This window comes from Giraffa tippelskirchi, chromosome Y (assembly GCF_054371585.1).
Source record: "Giraffa tippelskirchi isolate mGirTip1 chromosome Y, T2T-mGirTip1v1.2.pri, whole genome shotgun sequence".
NCBI classification, from domain to species: domain Eukaryota; kingdom Metazoa; phylum Chordata; class Mammalia; order Artiodactyla; family Giraffidae; genus Giraffa; species Giraffa tippelskirchi.
This window is the reverse complement of record NC_137290.1, coordinates 24,700,454-24,719,537: the sequence shown is the minus strand read 5'-3', so window position 1 is coordinate 24,719,537 and position 19,084 is coordinate 24,700,454. Positions and strand designations below refer to the sequence as shown.

The 19,084-nt window shown below is 36.8% G+C and overlaps 1 pseudogene; it reads right to left on the bottom strand.

The window, feature by feature from the left end:
- Nucleotides 1–517: 517 nt before the first annotated feature.
- LOC145537749 (heat shock transcription factor, Y-linked-like) lies at nt 518–15,600 on the bottom strand (annotated as a pseudogene).
- Between the last annotated feature and the right edge of the window lie 3,484 nt (nt 15,601–19,084).

The window sequence follows — 19,084 nt, the reverse complement described above, 5'->3', positions numbered from 1 at the left end:
ATCCTGAGATGGAAACCTTACCCTATATGCCACTTGGATCTACAACCTTGGTCTTAGGCAGAAGCAGGCATTGTCTCTAAATATGTGCAGAGCTGCCCATCTTCTGATGTGTTAACAGTCATGGTATGTGATCTGAAGGATGGGGTGAGAGGTAAACAAACTTATAGCCTCTCAATCAAACTCTGTAATCCTGGGAGAAGCATCTTTGACTTGTGTAGCTTAGTCACCCTTAGGAATGCTTACAAGGGATTACATTACTGAGCATGTATGTAGGTAGGAAACTGAATCCATTTTGACTTTACCACTGGCCTTCTCTGTGAATAGACCATTCCTCTTCTCTCAATGTCACAGTTTTTGTCTTCAGATGAAGGTTGAGCATTGTGGAAGTGTGTGAATGCATATGAAATCCCCATAAAACTGAAGATAGGGAGTACAGTTTTCTCATTTGAATCAGATCTCAAGACTTTTGGCTTTACAGATACGCACTATCAATGCATCTCAAATATTCATAAAATTCTTATATGATGATGGTCACACAGATTTGAGGCCAGACGACCTGCTTGTTAGCAGCGAGGTGGGGCTTGGATAGTTCAGGTATTATGTAAGAAGAATGTGAGCCATGTTATAACTTCCTTTTAATTTAACTGTCTATCTCATCCACTTGGGAAGGGGGAAGGTGACTTCCACCATGTGGAAACAGAATTCCAGGTTTCATACTTAGTTTCATTTGATGCCCAAGTGTGTTTATTACTGGTAAGTGTGACGCTTCCTATAGGAAGGTCATATCCTATTAAAGGAAGGCCCGGATGAAACTCCAGGCCTCTACATGGCCTTCTGTGGTACTGCCATATTAGAGGCTGGGTGTTTTGTTATTGCCAGACATAATAAACATTAAGGTCCCATGCATCTTTTGCTGGGCTGATTGGGAGAGTACCAGAGTTTTTAATTATGTTTGGATGGAGTAGCTTGGTTATTATTGAAATGCTTTCAACCTTTGACGCATCCATTTGTCTTGCACTTTGAAAAGGAAAAGAAGACTTTTGAATGAGCATTTTAATTTGTGCCTGTTTATATTTTTGAATGAATTATTTCTTCAGCAGCAATTTCTAACAGTAAAGTCCAAAAGAGAGCCCAGACATACATTCACAAACACATTTTTAATCTGATGCACACACACACACAAGCACAGTCATGATCTGATATGCTTAAACACAATTACAAAAAGAAAAGAAAACCCAAAGACTCGCTGAAGGACACCTATGAACTTCCCAGAGTTCCTCTGATACGTCTCTAGGCTTAGTTTTGGAAATTATTTTGTACTTGAATGATTTCTCTCTAGTGACTTTTTAAATCAGAATGTTTTAAAAGGTATAACTTTGTTGTGCATTCCATGGGATCTTAAAATATTTTGCATGTAAGACTATTCTGTGATTTGCTAAAATGAAAATAATTTGTAGGGTAACAATACTGAAGTCATATTGACCTATTTAGGCCCTGCAGTTACACATTTGCTTGTTAAATTTTAAGCATCCAATTTTATCCTCTGACCTTCTCCCATCAAATTTCTACTTCTTGTCTCAATCTTCTGTGTTTAACTCACTTACATTTTTGTTCTAACTTTTACTATTTTAGGCACCAATTATAAAATAAATAAGTAAAGGAATGAAAATTGAACTCTTGTACAATATTTCCCTAACGTATTGAGCTATTTTCTCTATCAACTTTTGAGAATTAAAGGTACTGATATGATAAAGCCATATGGGAACTGATCACCAAGCTAATGTATCATGTAACCAGGCTTCCCATGGTAGGGCAATTGAGGTATAGTTTAATAACATGTTTTTAGGAGGGAACAAAAACAGTAGTTTTGCCACATGATATAGTGACTGCCCTTATGCATGCCTTTCCCACTTACCACAGAGCACTAAGGGAATTAATCCTGTTCTTTTTGAGAAGGACCTGCCACTCAAAACAGAACAGGAAAAAAGATAAAAGGGAGTGAGAAGGGATAATCAGTAAACGGCAATGAAATAGAAGACATGATTGCTTTTAAGGTGCTATTTCTCAAAGCATGCAATTTGACTACATAGTAAAATGCCTAAAATCAAAAACCAGACCATTGGACTTTGGGCTTGAAATGATAGCTAAGGACACCAATTTCAATAACTCTTACAATGGCTGCAAAATGCTTACCTCTCTAAAGCACAGTATTCTCAGCCAAATTCAATGAAAACTTTCAGTGAAAGAAAAAGAGTGTGCTGTGTGGACACCTCCCTTATCTACACAAATATTCCACAGCTGTCACTGTCCATTAGCCCCAAACATGAGAACCGTGAACTTAACTTGGTGTTGTCCTATATGGGTTACCATACCAAAACAGGGCCATGACTTGATATTGCCACCACCGTCTAAAGGAATGCCCACAAAGTGGAGATTGCCAAGATCCCTAGGTAGTGTTCATGACAGTCTGCATAGTCCAAAGGCAGACACTCTGCTCATCGTATTTCATTGTGAACTATATGAAGGATCAGCCATTGATTTTGATCCCTCCTTACTCCATTACTTTTCTAGATGATTATCATGAATGATTCCTTTTTGTTTGTTTGTTTGTTTTTTCATAAGTATCTCTATAACTACTACTGAATTTTAGGGAACTGCGGCCTGAAACAACATGACTAGTATGGGTTCTTATAGACTGTAAACTTCATAAGAGCAGCAATCATTGTATAATTTGAATTCCGACATTTCACATTCATGTAAATATATATATATATTTCTCAACGGAGAAAATATTCTCAGTAAGTAGGAAAGGCCAATTATGATAATAGTGCAGATTATAGGATGTTGTTGAGTAGTGTATATAGCATTGGATTGGTGATTACTTTTCATTATTGATAATTCAGTAAGTACTTACCAAATGTCATTTGCATGGTCTACGTTTTAGCTGATGTGAAAGATACATAAAGAAAAGAGGGTAGACGCAAAACACATTGAAGATCTGATACCTGTGCTCACCTTGGTAGGAGGGTGAACAGAGGTTCCTTCCATCTGCAAGAAAGGGTTGAGGCAAAGTTGTAAAAAGGGGCTTAGCATGTCTGAAAGCAGTGTGTGTGTGATTGTAGCTCCAGAAGAACGGTGTAACAAAATGATAATGAAGCTATTATGGAAAACAAATATCTTGTCTTCAAAGAACTTAACCATCCTGAGGTGCTGTAATCACTACAGGAATTTATTTTGTTTCTGAGGGAACAGATAAACAAAATCTACATATGCATTAGAAAATATAGGGTGGAATCACCGTGGCAGGAAATAAAAGTATGCTTTAAGGACAGCAGAGCTAAAATGACCCTATACAATACCACTTGTAAAATCCTATCTTGTGCTGAGCATGTTCCAGTAACTGATTATGTCCTGTAATGTTTGGTATCACAGCGATGGTATAACAGTTATCCTAATTTTGGACATGCTACAATATCTATATTTTCAAGTATGAAATGAATTTCTATAATGAAGACAATCTCCTGTCTAATGTCTTAAGACTCTACTGCTGCTAAGTCGTTTCACTTGTGTCCAACTCTGTGCGACCCTATGGACAGCAGCCCACCAGGAGCCTCATTCCACGGAATTCTCCAGGCAAGAATACTGGAGTGGGGCACCATTTCCTTCTTCATCTTAAGACTCTAGCTGTACCTAAAAGAATATCATGTAACTGTGAATGCAATAAGGTATGTACTGTGTATGTGTACTTTTTTAAATTTTATTTGTATCTCTTCCTTCACCCGTACCATCCTCATTTAGACACCCATTCATTTCAGCAGGGATGATTTCCCAAATCACTTTACATCCATTAACTCTTTTCCCTTTGCTCTCATTTTCTTGTTTACAAACATAAATTAGGTGCCATTTACCTAGGATGTCTAACGGATGTTTTCTTGAACTGAAGAGTTTATAAAAGAGTGCAGAAGAATAGCCAGACATTGAAATAAAGCCTTAATTTACTCTTCATTGTTTCAAAATAGAAAACAAAATTGTGCAGATGAATGTGTAACTTTATTGTTCAAATACAAGAATTGTAGGTATTTGTTGACATCTCCCAACATAAATTTTAATCTTCATTAGGTTCCATAAGCTGATACTTGTTTGATAGGTCAGTTTTAATTAGCATGGTTTTCACATAAGGAATATCGTTGATGAATTGACTTGAAAGAGAGGAGGTGGATGTATAAGCGATCATTGGCACTGGGGACCTTGAGTTGCCTCTCTGTTGCTGGTTAGGAAAAAGGACTGTCATGGACTGACATATTGTTATACATATCTGGAAATGTATAAGGCTCCACCATCAGTCCAAAAGAACTGCTCTGAAATGGAGATACGATGTGGTTCTGAGAAGTAGAGGTAGTGGTAGTAGCAAAGTCCTCAACATGGCCATTTACTTGAGTGTAGGTGCTATGGTAGTGCCAATTAAAAATGCTCAACTGGTTTAAAACAGAAGGTTGATCTACCACATTCTGTTCTGTTTGTCTAACTGATATTGATGATGGAGAAGGTAAGTCATGTGGAGATAGGAAGCTTGTTTTAGGGACAATCTGGCTTGTATGTGTCTTTTTTTTGAAAGGCACAATTAAACTTGTAGAAGCTGAAAATGGACTCTCTCCACTAGTTTCATCATGAAAACCAGAGTTACAATCATCTATGTTGACCCTTACTTTAACATGCTTCTTCTTGTAATCTGGAACTAATGAAGATTTTGGAAACACATTGTTAATCCCAACTCTTCTTTTCATTCTTACTAAAAGTTGGGGAAAATCTCTTTTGAAATTTGGATTTTGGTAGACCTGTAACTAAAATCAAAGGATGCAATAATTTAGTTATTTTTTGTAAACCAAGGTACACCTGACAAGCAAAGCTAAACTATAAAAATGTATTCCTTTAATGATACAAATTAAATAGCATCAAATAAAACATCTCCATTAGTAGTTTTAACACCTTACGTGTTAGAAACAGGTATGCTCCTCAGCTAAAAAATATGTTGTATATATACAATAAATACCAGTTAAAGTAGCTTGAGGACAAGTATCCAGTTTCAAGTTGCTAGGAGAGTTTGTTAAAGATCAAATATTTTACCCTCCAGCTGTTCTCAACTTCAAAAAATAAAATGTTTTCAACAATTTGCCATCTCAATTTTAAATTCAGTTTTAGCTACATACGTGAACATGCTTTCTAAGTCACATGAATTAATCTTACATATTGCCCGTAAGTGGAAAATTTTAATACCTTGCTCAAAACTGAGACATTGTTTTCTTCTTCCAGAAAGTCAGGTAGTGAAACAGATCTTTGAGAAGTTTGTCGCTTTTTGCTAAACCCATAAAGGTTAAGCTGGCGAACTAAACTTTTCATACTATCAGTTTTAAATATTCTGAAAGGGACCTTTCTTTCCAAGACTTCTTTCTTAAAGAGTTCTTCATTGATCACTATAGAAGTGCCACTTTCATCCCACCAAATAGATTCAAATTGATCACTTTCTTTTTTTTTTAATTTAATTTTATTTATTTTAGTTGGGGGCTAATTACTTTACAATATTGTAATAGTTTTTGCCATACATTGACATGAATCAGCCATGGGTTTACATGTGTTCCCCTTCCTGGACCCCCCACCCACCTCCCTCCCCATCCCATCCCTCTGGGTCATCCCATTGCCCCGGCCCTGAGCCCTTGTCTCATGCATCGAACATGGAATGGTGTTCTGTTTCACATATGATAATATACATGTTTCAATGCTATTCTCCCAGAACGTCCCACCCTCACCTTCTCCCTCAGAGTCCTATGCATAGATATGGAATTTGAAAGATGGTAACGATAACCCTATATGCGAGACAGAATAAGAGACACAGATGCAAATTATTTTCATTTTAGCAAATCACAGAATAGTCTTACATGCAAAATATTTCAAGATCCCATGGAATGCACAACAAAGTTATATCTTTTAATACATTCTGATTTAAAAAGTCACTAGAGAGAAATCATTCAAGTACAAAATAATTTCCAAAACTAAGCCTAGTGACGTATCAGAGAAACTCTGGGAAGTTCATAGGTGTCTTTCAGTGCGTTCTTGGGTTTTCTTTTCTTTTTGTAATTGTGTTTAAGCACATAACATTGTGAGTGTACATCAGATTAAGAATGTGTTTGTGAGTGTATCTCTCGGCTCTCTTTTGGACTTTTCTGTTAGAAATTTCTGCTGAGGAAATAATTCATTCAAAAATATAAACAGGCACAAATTAAAATGCTCATTCAAAAGTCTTCTTTCTCTTTTCAAAGTACAAGACAAGTAGATGTGTCAAAGATTGAGAGTATTTCAATAATAACCAAGCTACTCCATCCAGACATAATTAAAAACTCTGGTACTCTCCCAATCAGCCCAGCAAAAGATGCATGGGACCTTAATGTTTATTATGTCTGGCAATAACAAAACACCCAGCCTCTAATATGGCAGTGCCATAGAAGGCCATGTAGAGGCCTGGAGTTTCAACCGGGCCTTCCTGTAATAGGATACTACCTTCCTTTAGGAGGCTGCACACTCACCAGTTTGGGATTTCACATGCATTCACACAGTTCCACAATGCTCAACCTTCATCTGGAGAAAAAACTGTGACATTAAGAGGAGAGGAATGGTCTGTTCACAGAAAAGGCAAGTGGTAAAGTCAAAATGACCCAGTTTCCTGCCTACAGCCATGCTCAATAACTTAACCCCTTGTAAGAATTCCTAAGGGTGATTAGGATGCACAAGTCAAAGATGCTTCTCCCAGGATTACAGAGTTTGATTGAGAAGCTATAAGTTTGTGTCACCCCATCCTTAAGATCACATATCATGACTGTTAACACATAAGCCAGAAAGAAAAACACCAATACATTATACTAATGCATATATATGGAATTTGAAAGATGGTAACGATAACCCTATATGCAAGACAGAATAAGAGACACAGACGCATTGAACAGTCTTATGGACTCTGAGGGAGAAGGTGAGGGTGGGACGTTCTGAGAGAATAGCATTGAAACACGTATATTATTATATGTGAAACAGAACACCATTCCATGTTCGATGCACGAGACAAATGCTCAGGACTGGGGCAATGGGATGGACCCAGAGGGATGGGATAGGGAAGAAGGTGGGAGGGGGGGTCCATAAAGGGGAACACATGTAAACCCATGGCTGATTCATGTCAATGTATGGCAAAAACTACTACAATAGTGCAAAGTAATTAGCCCCCAACTAAAATAAATAAGTGTACAAAAAAAAAAAAAAAGATGGGCAGCTCTAACACATATTTAGAGACAATGCCTGCTTATCCTAAGACCAAGATTGTAGATCCAAGTGGCATATAGGGTAAGGTTTCCATCTAAGAATATCACGTTACACCTCACGAGTTCTCCTTCTCTGGAAAGCTCTCAAAAGACATTGTGAGAAGTATGTTTTGAGGGAAGGAAACAAGGAAACCGACAAGAGTTGTGTTCTTTCTAATTATCCTCAGTCTCACTTATCATCCCATGTATAATGACAAAGTCCCCCAAGCACTGCCAATACCAATTTTTTGATGTTGTTCAGCCACTCAGTCTTGTCTGACTCTTTGCGACTCCATGTACAGCAAGAACCCTGAGTTCCCTTGCCTTTCAAATCACCAGTTTACTCAAACCCATGACTTTTGAGTCAGTGATGCTTTGCTCTGTTGTTCCCTTCTCATCCTTCCCTCTATCTTTCCCAGCATAGTTAAGGTGCTTAACAAAGGAATTATTTCAAGGGGCCCAGATTCTTGCATCTTCCCATAGGTAGAATATATCTCAATCCATTCACTTGATGTGTTCTGATTTTATTTTGTTACCCATAATATGTGGACAATCTCCATACCTGATCATTGTACCAAAACTTCTGTAAAACCTGGCTCCTCTCATCCTTCTTCAGAGCAGTCTTTTCGCATTACTTGAGAAGTTGCTCCACATGATTAAAACCTTCTTAGGATGAAAGTCCTGAGGAAGAAAAAATAATTAGTCACTTTTAGCCTATGAATTTTCTCAGTCATTAGCACACATTCTAGAATTGCAAAAAAAAAAAAAGGAATTCTTGTGCAGCATCTCAGGTTTAGCCTATGCTTACTAATTCCTACCTAGCAATGTTCTGAAACTCAAAGGCTTGTTAGTACTTATTAAAACCTGAGGGAATTTATGTTTTCATAAATTTGTGACATCAGTTTAGGAAAACATATAACCATACATGTTTACATTATTTTAAAAAACATTTTCTTTTAGAAACAATGACAAGTGTGAAGTGAAGGTACACCTAAGTGTAGAGCCTGAATTATTCTGAGTAACGTAGCTCTGTATTTTAAGTTTCTGTTTTGTTTTTTTTTTCTTTGTCTATACATACTAAAGCAGTCCCGGTTACACATTTTCCATGACACACACTGTGATGCTGTTCTTGTCACTTGCACAAGTTGGCCAAGGACTGATTTTCTATCTTCACTTGAAACAAAATGATTAAAATTTGGAGTATAAGAAATATACAATGTTGTGTTAGTTTCTGCGGCACAGCAAAATAAATCAGTTATTAGTGAATATAGCGGAGTCTCCCTTTTGAACAGTCCTCCCAAATCCCTGAGGGATCTGCTCTCCTAGCCCACAACACACTTCACTAAAGCACTTCACAGCACTGAGCAGGAACTCCTCATTAGCTGTCTACTACATATTTGGTATTTTACATCTGTCAGTGCAATTTGTTCAATTCATTCCATTCTCTCCATCCCACTCTGTGTTCACAAGTCTGTTTTGTATGACTGCATCTTTTTCTACCCTCGAAACGGATTCTTCAGTACTTGTTTTAGAGATTTCATTTATATGCATTAATATTCAATATTGGTCCATCTGTTTCTGAATTATTTCACTGCATCATAGGCTCTAGATTCATTTGTAACTATACAGATAATCCAATTTTGTTTCTTTTTATGGGTGAGTAATTTTTCATCCTATATATGTAACATAGCTTCTTTATCCATTTTTCGTTCCATGGGCACTAAGGTTGCTTCCCTTTATTTGCTATTATAAATGGCGTTACAATGGTTACTGGGGTACATATATCTTTTTCAATTATAGTTTCTTTTGAGTATATACCAAATAGTGGGATTGTTGGGTTATATGGTAGTTTTATTCTTGGTTATCTAAAGAACTCCCATAATGTTAGGCAACATGGCAGTATTCATTTACATTCCTAACAATAGTGCAGGAGTGCAGGAGGATTCCCTATTCTCTACACCATCTCCTTCATATATTATTATACAATTATACACACACACACACACACACACACACATATACATATATATATATTTACATATACATATATTTACTTCTTTATTTGGTTGTGACAAATATCATTTGCTGCATGTGGAATCTAGTTCCATGACCAGGAATCAAATCTGGCCCCCCTGCATTGTGATTATGATGTCTTAGCCACTGGACTAGCAGGGAAGCCCCCTATTGTAGATTTGTTTTTATCGATGGCCATTTAGAATGGTATGAGGTGATACTTCACTGTAGTTTTGATCTGTGTGCCTTTGTTTAGTTGGGGTAGTTTTTGCTATGGTCAGTTTCGGGAGTTTCTATCACAAACACTTGTTAAATTATGTCAAAAGTTTTTCAACATCTGTTGAGATGATCATGTAGTTTTAATCCTTCAGTATATATTGATATGCAGCTACTGAAGAATGTTTGCATATCATGGATAAACCCCACTTAATAATGGTGTTCGATCCTTTTAAGGGATTGATGAATTTTCTTGGTCACATTTTGTTAACGATGTTTCACTCTGTTCATCTATGTGATATTGGTCTCTAAGTTTCCTTTTCTGTGTTATCTTGCTGTCGGTATCAGGGTGATGGTGACCTTGTAGGATGAGTTTGTGGGTTTTCCTTCTACTCTAGAATTGTGGAAGAGTTTCAGAAGCTTAAGTGTTAGCGGTTCTCTCAATGGTTCATAGAATTTCCCTGGAAAGCCATATGGCTTTAATTGTGCTTACTGGAAAATTTTTCCATCACAGTTTCAATATTAGTGTTTCTAATAGCTGTGCTAATATTTTCTGTTTCTTCTTATTTGAAATTCTGAAAGTTTGTCCATGGATTTCAGATTCTAAATTTTATTGACTTGTAATTGTTGTAGTCTCTTCTGATCATTTGTTGCTTTTGCAGTACCAGTTATATATTGTCTCCTTTTGTATCACAAATTCTACTGATTTAAGTGTTTTTCTTTTTTTTTCTTTTTCTTGATAAGTCTGGCTCATGATATATCTTTTTTTTTTCCCCCTCTCCAAGAGACCTTTTTTTTAGTGATATTGACGTTGGCTATTTTTTCATCATTATGTTTTCTTTAATTTCTGCTCTGATTTTTATCCTTTTCTCCCTTCTATTCACTTTTAGGAACTTTGTCTCTTTTTTCTTCTTTCTGTCAATGATTTAGATTTACTGAGGATGAGTTTGGGGGTTTTGCCACAAACCTAGTTTAGCTTGATTACTTGAGATGTGTAGTATTTATCAACTTCACTCTTTTACTGCTTTAGTGTGCACCATAAATTTTAGATAATCATGTTTTAAATATTATTTGCTTCTAAATTTATTCTTTTATTTTCTCTGAATTCATCAGTGATCGCTTGGCCACATAAAGGTGTAGAGGTGTATTTGTTAGCGGACAAGTATTTGTGTGTTTTAGTGTGACCACCCCTCACACCCCCCAGCCAAAGTCTGGTGTAAATCATAGTATTGTGGTTAAAAAAAAAATGCTTGATACAATTTCCATTATCTTAAATTTACCAAGGCTTGATTTGAGATCCAGTTTGTGACTTATCCTGGAGAGATTTTATTTTCACTTTTGAAAAATGTATATTCTGCTGTGTTTGTGTGAAATGTCCTATAAGTACCAAATAAGTTTGTCAGGTCTGTTGTATCATTGAACACTTGTATGTCTTGTTAAACTTCAATGTGTAAATAGGAGGATGTTTGCTTCCCAATGTTGTGTTGGCTTCAGCACTACAACAATGTGTATTAGCCTATAGTATACCAATGTCAGTTTTTTGGTTGTTAATTACTTGTTGTTGCTTATTCATTTTGCCAGCCCCTTCAAAAATATTTCTTGTCTTTTCTCTTCTATTTCTGGAATGTTTGATCATCTTTATTATGATTACTCCCAAGACTTTTTCAGGGAGTCTTCCCGTTTCTTATTTAATTATGTTTTGAGTTTTTACCATGTCACTTTGCCCACAACATATTTCTCTGTCTTCCCATTTACCTACTCACTGTGTTAACAGTCATTTCTTCCCAGACTTCTGGGTTATACTTATTGGTCCTAGTCTCCTGTCCAAGTTGATAAGGTTAGTCAAGTGGCTAGTGTGGGCTTTGGAGTGGGAGAGATGGCAATTATGTTCTTGAGTCTACAGCTGAGTCTTCCCTTTCTAATGGTGGGGCCATGTCTGTTTTTGTCATACGCAGGTGTCTATTGGGTTAGTCTCACATTAGGCAGTCTATCTGCCGATGATTTGGTTTGTGATTCTGTCATGCTTGTTGTGAGGCATGAGGCGTCAGCTCTGAGTTGTGCAGGCAGTGGGGTGGAGTGCATTTTAGATTGCAATTTGGGGCATGTAGGGTCACATCACATATTGTCTGTGTGACTCTCGCTCTACACAATTTATATTTCATCAGCTGTTTTACCTTGCTTCCTTTCAGTCCAAAGTAATTTACCCTTTACTGAAGGGGCTTGCCTTCTTTGGAAATCGCTTCCCTGCTTCTCCATCTCCCACCACAAGACACAGGTTTTGTCTTGCTTCATTTCATCCTCCTTCTTCCATCTTAATTCCCTTCCACCCAGGTATGTCTGATACCCACATGAGCCACTCTGGTGACCAGGGTCTTCTGTTAGCATTGATCTGATGCTCTGGGAGAACTATTGTCAGTCAGTATAAAAGTATATTTTGTGATCCATTCATTGAGAGAGATGCATTTCTCGTTCTCCTACATTTCTGCCTTTTTGGATTTTCTCTGTTTTTCCTGGCAAGCTCTGTTATTCTTTTTTTTTTTTTTCTTGATAACAAAACATGAAATATTAGTTGACATGAATTAATCTATGTGATGGTAAGTCCCATTCATACACATGTAATTGATACTACTTTGACTTCTGACATGCAATCAAGCACATTTTGTTGTTGTTGTTTTTCTACCATCCTCTCCCTGAAATTTCTGTTAATGAGGAATCGTTATCAGCGTGAGGGAATGAAGAACTTTTCCACATAAAATATAATAGCATAATTTGGCTCAAAAAGCCAGCACTTGAATATATCTAGCTATATTTTTAATGTTCCTGACATTTTCCCGAAGTACACATGCCAGATTTCATATCTCAAAGTTTAACTCAATTCAGTGGATGTTGAAGGTCTGATACTGCCATGGGCATATTTTAATTCTTGTAGAAGTAATATGTGAAGTTCACAGGAAACTATCAGTTGTTGTTTGACTACTTGATAAAGACAGAAAACAACAACAGCAACAACAAAGACCAAAAAAAAAACCCCCAAAAAACGGGCATGTGTACTTAGTGATTAGATCATAATTATCACTTGATTTTTGGATCGCAGAAAAAACATGCGAATATCATAATATCATTGTTATCTGCTTAATTGTCCTTGTTAATGACGTGTACACAGTGAAGCATACATACACAACCACAACAACAAATTGTGAAAAATTATTAAAGAGGTAAGAATACCAGACTACCTCCTGGGAAATGTGTATGCTAATCAAGGCACAACAGTTAGAATTGGATATGGGACAATTAACTGGTTCAAAATCGGGAAAGGAATATGTCAAAACTATATATTGTTACTCTGCTTATTTAACTTCTGTGCCGAAAACATCATGAAAAATAAAATCCTAGATGGATGTCAAGCTTGAACTAAAATTTATGTGGGAGTTAGGAATAACCTTAATTAACATAATGACATCACCCAAATGACAGAAGAAGAATAGGAACAAGAAACCTCTCGATGAAGGTGAAAGAGGAGTGTGGAAGACCTGGATTGATACTCAATATTCAAAAAACTAATAAAGTGGCATTTGGTCCCATCGTTTCCAGGTGCATCAATGAAGAGAAAATGAAATCAGTGAAATATTTTGTTTTCTTGACCTACAACACCACTGTGGGCATGGACTGCAGCCATGAAACTAAAAGACCCTGTCCCTTGGATGAAAAGGTTTGACTAATCTATTTAACATATTAAAATATGAAGAAATTCCTGTCAAAGATCTGAATATACAAACTCTTGTTTACCAGTAGTCATGTATGGAGCTGAGAGAGGGACCACAAGAATTGAGCTTCAAAACATCAGTGCTTTGCAACTGTGGGGCTGGAGAAGAATCTTCAGAGTCTTGTGAAGAGCAGAGAGATCAAAGAAATCAACCATGAAGGGAATTAACCCTGAGTATTCACAGAAAGACCAATGCTGAATCTGAAGGGTCAATACTTGGTCACCTGAGGCCAAGAGCCATATCACTGGAAAGAACATGACACTGGGAAAGACTGAGGGCTGGAGGAGAAGGGAAACACAGAAGATGGGATGGTTGCAAGGCATCACTGAATCAATCGACATGAATTTGAGCAAACTTTGCATTATCTAAATAAAAGAGAGCCCAGTATAAGGCAGTGAATGATCCTAGAGTGTCAGACACAACAGAACATCAAAAATTAAGTGTAGGCACGGCTTATGGGATGGTTCATAAAGCATATTAATCTCTCATAGTATATAGGGTGATGAGTGAGATTGAGGACAATGAGAAAGCACACAGTTCTTGTCAGTTTCCTTCCTATCCTCCCTCAAAATGTACTTTTTACAAAGACTTTGGACAGCTTTCCAGGGGTGGAAAACTTCTGCAAAGTCATGTCGAATGCTGAGATGGAACCCTTACCCCACATACCACTTGAATGTACAACCTTGGTCTTCTGCAGCAGCAGACATTGTCTCTAAGTACTTCCTAGACCTCCCCATTTTTGGAGGTGTTAGCATGCCTGGTATGTAAACTGAGGAAGAAGATGAGCGGTAAAACACAATTAAACTAACTCAATCAAGCCTTGCAATTCTGGGTGCAGCATCTTTCACTTGTGCATGCTAGTAGCCCTTTGAAATACTAATATGGGTTGACTTTGCTGAGCATATAGGGAGGTAGGCCACCTGCTTCATTTTTACTTTCCCTATTGCCTTCTCTGTGAAGAAGCCATTCCTCTCCTCTTAATGTTGCAGTTTTTGTCTACACATGAAGGGTGAGGATTGTGAAAGTAAGGAAATGTATATGGAAGCCCCATGAAATTGAAGACAAAGAGTACAAAGTTTTCCTCTTCGAGTCAGCTCTGAAGTCTTGTGGCCTTTTAAAGACATGCACTATCAATGCATATCAAAATAAATTATATTCCTAAAATTCTTATTGGCTGGTTGCCACAGACAGTTGAAGCCAGAAGTCCTGTATAGTCAGCAGCGTAGTCGTGGGGTGCGGATTGGAGTTTGAAGGTATTAGGTGAGAAGAATACGGATGTTATACCTTTTGTCTATTTTAACTCTCTTTCTGATACTCTTGGGCACGGGGAAGGTATGTTCCACCTTGTAGGGACAGAATTCCAAATGTCATTCTTTGTTTCATTTGATTCCCAAGAGTATTTTTCATTATTAATGAGTGTGCAGCTTACCTGCTCTCCATAATTTTTAAGAGTAACTTCCTGGCTAGGAAGGGAGGGAATATCCCATTACATGGCAATCTGATTGAAAATCCACATATCTAATTAGCCTTCTCTGTTACTGCCATAATGGAGGGAGGCTGTTTTGTTATTGCCAGATAGTAGACATCTAACGTCCCACTCAACTTGTGCTTGGCTAACTATGAGAGTTCCAGAGTTTTTAGTTGCATTTTACTGAAGTAGCTTGATCATTAACTAATTGTTCTCAATCTTTTTATTCACCCCTGTGAATAGAGAAAGTAGTCTTTTCTAAGGTCATTTTCATTTGTGTTCCATTTCCCTATTTGTATTTCTGGGTTAATCATTTTTTTCAGGGAAAAATCTGTAAAGTGGAAGTCAAAAAGAACACCCAGACATACACAAACACATTTTATTCCTATGCACACACACACTCACAAGCCCTGCAACACTCTTATGTGCCCAAATCACAAATAACAGAAAAAAAAGAAAGAAAGGAAATTGAGAATTCTTACTCAGGGACCCTTAATAATTCCAATTTCTCTCTCTCTCTCTCTCATTTTTATTGACCAAATGTTGGAAACTATTTTTGTAGTTAAATGATTTCACTCTAGTGACATCCTAAACAAGAACACTTTAAAAGATGCATCTTTGTTCTACATCTCAGGGTATCTTAGAATATCTTGTATATGAGATTATTCTGTGATTGGTTACATGAAATGGTATTGTTGGGAAACAATATTGAAGTCACACTGACTTTTGTGTCGTGCATTTGCCCATTTGCTTGTTATACTTTAAGCATCCAATTCCATCCTCTGATCTTACCCGTCATGTTATCTGTCTTTTTCTCAAAATTTCTGCAATTTCATCCCAGAAATTCTCTTTTTTTCACTTTTATTATCTTATGCACCAGACTTAAAAAAAATGAAGATGATGCAGAATGTTTAACTAATATACTGAGCTATATTTTCTTAACTTTTTCAGGATTGTAAACACTGACACAATAAAGACATATAAGAATAGATCAAAGTTTTAATGTGTCATGAAATGTGAGGATGTAACCAGGTTTCCCTAGGTGGGATGATTGAGGCACAATTTGATAATATGTGCCACAATTTGATAATATTCAGGAGTGGATAGAAACAGAGGTTTGTCAACTTGAGATGTCTTAATGCCCATAGCCATGGCTTTTATTGGCTATCCCAAAGGTCTATGGAGATTAATCCTGTTATCTTTGGGAAGGATCTTTCACTCAAGGTAGACTATGAAAAGAAGCTGAAAGGGAGTCAGAAGGAATAGTCTGCACAAGGCAAAGAAATAGAAGGTGCAATCACGTTTATGTTGATTGTGCTCAAAGCAGGCACATTTGCCTACATATCAAGATGCCTGAAATCTAAACTGAGGCCTTTTAACTTAGTGCTTGAAATGATAATTAAAGACACCAATTTCAGTGACTCAGATGTGCTGCAAAATGCTTAATTCTCTAATGCATAGTATTCTGACCTGCATTTTAAAGACAATTTTCAGTTCAAGAAAAAAAAAATGTGCTGCTGTGAATGTGCCCTTATCTACACAAAGATTCCCCAGACCTCACTGTCAATTAGATGCAAGAATGAGAATGAGGACCTTAACTTGGTGTTGCCCTATGTGGAGTAGCACACAAACACACGGACATGACTCCATGTTTCCACCACTGTCTAAAGCAATGGCTACAAGTTGAGATTGCCCACAGTTCTAAATAGAGTTCATAAGAGTCTGTATAGCACAGGCCAGCAAGCAGATACTCTGCTCAGAATATTTCATCGCACAATATATTAAGGAGCAGCTGTTGATTTTGGGCCATGCTTTCTCCATGACTTTGATAGATATTAAACTGAATGTTTATTTTTTTAATATTTATGTATAATTACGATTGAATTTTAGGGAAGAACAGGCTGAAACAACACGCTTAGAATGGGTTCTAATAGACTGCAAATTTGATGAGAGCATACAATCATTTTATAATTTGAATTACCTCATTTGTCTTTCACATAAATAAACATTCTCAGTCAATTATAAGGGTCAATTATAGCAATACTGGAGGATATGGGATATTGTTGAGTAATGAATATAGCTTTTGATTGGTTATTACATTTCTCTATTGCTAATTCAGGAAGTACTTAAAATAGTACTTGTATAGTACTTGATAGTACTTGTATAGTACTTGTACTTGTACTTGTACTTGTACTTGATAGTACTTGTATAGTACTTGTACTTGATAGTAAAGATGATCAAACATCTCAGAAAATAAATGTAAATCATGCAAGAAACATTTAAGAAGGGTGTGTGAATGATAGCACAATAACTGCCGTATGTGTGCTGTAGGCTCATCCATGCCTTTGTACAGCAGAAGCCAGAACAACATTGGAAAATAATTATCTTCCAAATTAAAAACGAAGTATTAAAAGAAAAACAGACTTTAAATAACACAACAGACCTGGCAATTCAACTGAAACTTAAGTAGATTTCTTCAAAAAACCAGCAGAAGGCAGTTCCTTTTCAAGGGCAAATGAAATATGTCCGGATAAATCAGAAACCGGATCACAAATCAGGCCTTGGCAAATTTAAGTTAATCAAAATTTTATCAAGCTTTTTTTTTTTTTTTTTTACTGCAATATATGTTACGATTTGAATGTCAGTCATGGTGTGTGGTGGGGACAAAACAAAAAGAAACAAACAAAAATATAAATAACAAAGACAAAACAAACAAACACACAAACACCTGAATACATTCAGTCTCATGCATATACCTCTTCATGGCCAAGAAATACACGAAAAATCAGACAGAAAAAAAAAAAATATATATATATATATTCATAGAAACAAATGACAATAAAAATGCGATTGCATAAAACCTATGAAACAGGATAAAACACTAAAAGAGTAAATATTATAAGAAAGGAATGTCTCAAGTAATCAACCTAACAGTACAACTGAGACAATTAGAGAAAGAAGAAGAAACAGAAAACCCAAATTAGTTTTGGGAAAAAAAAAAAGTCACTGAGACTAGAACAGGAAAACAAGAGAAAAAATGTAAACAATAGCAAAGATCAATAATGCTAAAAGGGAGCTCTTGGAGAGCATAAAGAAAATACATAAATCATGAGCCAGACTCATCAACAAAAAAAGGGAGAACACTCTAATCAATAAAGTTAGACATGAGAAAGGAGACATTATAACCGATACCACAAAAACATCAAAGGATCATAAGAGACTACAACAAACAAGTTTAAGCCAATAAAATGTAGAATCTGGAAGCCACAGACTAATTCTTCAGAACTCAAGTAAGATGAAACATAAAATATGAACACAGCATTACAAGCTCTAATATTGAAACTGTTATAAAAAATTTTCGAGTTAACAAACTCAAGGTCCAGATGGTGTCACAGATAAATTTTATGAACCATTAAGAGAAATGTTAACACATACACTTCTAAAACTCTTCCAAAATACTACAGTGGTAGGAAAATGCACAAACTCATCCCACGAGTATAGCATCACCCTGATAGAAGACCCAGAGGTAACACAGAAAAGGAAAATTATAGGCCACTATCACACAGTTGAACATAGATGCAAACATCCTCAACAAAATACTCCCAAGAAGAATCCAACAGCACATTAAAAGTATCCAATAGCTTAATTAAGTGAGGTTTTCCCCAATATGCAAACATCCTCCAGGATCTGCGTATCAGTCCATCAGATACACCATAACAAATTGAAGGATTAAAACCATATGATCACCTCAATCATTTCAGTTCAGTTCAGTTCAGTTCAGTCCCTAGTCGTGTCCGACTCTTTACAACCCCGTGAATTGCAGCAGGCCAGGCCTCTCTGTCCTTCTCCAAATCCCGAATTCTACCCAAACCCTTGTCCATCGAGTCAGTGATGCCATCCAACCATCTCATCCTCTGTCGTCCCCTTCTCCTCCTACCCAGCATTAGGGTCTTGTCCAATGAGTCAAATCTTCACATGAGGTGGCCAAAGTATTGGAGTTTCACCTTCAACATCTGTCCTTCCAATGAACACCCAGGACTGATCTCCTTTAGGATGGATTGATTGGGTCTCCTTGTAGTCCAAGGGACTCTCAAGAGTCTTCTCCAACACCACAGTTCAAAAGCATCAATTCTGCGGTGCTCAGCTTTCTTCACCATCCAAATTTCACATCCCTACATGACCACTGGAAAAACCATAGCCTTGACTAAATGAACCTTTGTTGTCAAAGTAATGTCTCTCCTTTTTAAATATGCTATACATGTTGGTCATAACCTTCCTTCCAA